The sequence below is a fragment of the Chlorocebus sabaeus genome, chromosome 19 (genome assembly GCF_047675955.1).
Source record: "Chlorocebus sabaeus isolate Y175 chromosome 19, mChlSab1.0.hap1, whole genome shotgun sequence".
NCBI classification, from domain to species: Eukaryota; Metazoa; Chordata; class Mammalia; order Primates; family Cercopithecidae; genus Chlorocebus; species Chlorocebus sabaeus.
Window position 1 is genome coordinate 27,248,915 of NC_132922.1, and position 2,309 is coordinate 27,251,223.

Below are 2,309 nucleotides of genomic sequence, written 5' to 3' on the forward strand. Positions count from 1 at the left end.
GCTTTCCTTTTTCTCCAGCAACTAAACAAGCACCGGCCTGAAGCAACGTTAATACACTTGGCAGCACATCCAGCTCACGGATGCTGACTTATTGACACCCTGTTCTTCCAGCTGTAACTACAGCTCTGACTAGACAAGAGACCAATGTCAGTAACTTTCGCCTGATAAGAGATCATTGACCATGAACTGCTCTGGTTGGTTTTCAGAGGCTGCTCACTTGCAGGCCTTCAGGCCCTGAAAAGATCTTTCGACAGATGGAGCCTAATTGTTTTTATTTTATTTTATTTTATTTTTTATTTATTTTATTTTATTTTATTTTACTTTATTTTATTTTATTTTATTTTTTTTATTGAGAAGGAGTCTCACTCTGTTGCCCAGGCTGGAGTCCAGTGGCACCATCTTGGCTCACTGCAACCTCTGCCTCCTGAGTTCAAGCAATTCTCCTGCCTCAGCCTCCCAAGTAGATGGGATTACAGGCACCCGCCACCGTGCCCGGCTAATTTTTATATTTTTAGTAGAGTTGGGGTTTCACCATGTTGGCCAGGCTGGTCTTGAACTCCTGACCTCGTGTGATCCACCCGCCTTGGCTCCATGAAGTGCTAGGATTATAGGTGTGAGCCACTGTGCCTGGCCTTGTAATATATTTTAATATTAAGTCTCCACCATCTCCACCCTACAGTGAACATGAGTCCTATGTCACATGCATGTTCTTTCAATGCACGTGTCAGGACTGCCTTCATGAATATTCATAGCTCTCCCTGTAACCTGTTGAATATGTATGTTTAGCCAACCCCTTCAGCATATAGCTCCTGCCCCAACCTCTCCTCCTTAGAAGTGCCTATCTCCTGATCACAAGGTCAGGAGATCGAGACCATCCTGGCTAACATGGTGAAACCCCATCTCCACTAAAAATACGAAAAAAATTAGCTGTGCGTGGTGGCGGGCGCCTGTAGTCCCAGCTACTCGGGAGGCTGAGGTAGAAGAATGGCGTGAACCCGGGAGGCGGAGCTTGCAGTGAGCTGAGATGGCGCCACTGCACTCCAACCTGGGCAACAGAGCGAGACTCCATCTCAAAAAAAAAAAAAAAAAAAAAAAAAGAAGTGCCTGTCTCTGGTCTCTGCCAGAGGCTATGCTTTTGAAAGTGGCGGATGGCCACCCTGCAGGTTGTAACTCTTTATGAAAAATAAAGTTGCCACTGTGGCTCACACCTGTAATCACCCAGCACTTTGGGAGGCCAAGGCAGGTGGATCACCTGAGGTCAGGATTTCAAGACCAGCCTGGCCACATGGTGAAACCCCATCTCTACTAAAAATGCAAAATAAGCTGAGTGCAATGGTACACGCCTGTAATCCCAGCTACTCAGGAGGCAGAGGCAGGAGAATCACTTGAAGCTGGGAGGCAGAAGTTGCAGTGAGCTGAGATTGTGCCACTGCACTCCAGCCTCGGCAACAGAGTGAGACTTTGTTTCAAAGGAAAAAAAAGAAAAAAGAAAGTCGGGGGATGGGAGGAGAGCTTCAGGAAGAATAGCTAATAGATGCTGGGCTTAATACCTAGGTGATGGGTTGATCTCTGCAACAAACAACCAAAGCACGTGTTCATCTATGTAACAAACCTGCATATCCTACATATGGGCCCCTGAACTTAAAATACAAGTTGAAGGAAAAAAAAAAAAAAAAAGGAAAATCTTGTCGGGGGTAGTGGCTCACGGCTCACACCTATAATCCCAGCACTTTGGGAGGCTGAGGAGGGAGGATGGCTTGAGACCAGGAGTTCAAGACCAGCCTGGGCAACATAGCAAGACCCTGTCTCTACAAAAAAAAATGTAAAAATTGGCCAGGTTACACCTGTAGTCCCAGCTACTTGGGAGGCTGAGGCAGAAGGATGGCTTGAGCCCAGGAGGTTAAGGGGCGCAGTGAGCTGAGATTGCACCAGTGCACTCCAGCCTGAACGACAGAGCAAGACCCTATCTCAAAAAAAAAAAAAAGAAAGAAAAAAAGAAAGGAAAGAAGAAAGAAAAAAGTATCTTTTCCAAATTTGTGAATTGTGTGATTTTTCAGTTAACCAGCTCTCAGGACTGGGGCCAGTCAGGCTGCTGAGTCCTGGTCACCAGAGTGGTGAGGTGTAGGGGAGGCAGAGGTGGCACTTGTCTCTGTCCAGGGGTGGCCTGGCTGAGGTTCGGCTGGTCTTCGAGCATCAGTTTCCCCACCTCCATGGTGGTGCAGTGTGGAGAACCATAGGAGCCTGGTGCAGGCACCCCTCTGTGCACTGTCTGATGGTCCCCTCCCCCACGTAGAACCATGGAATCAGGC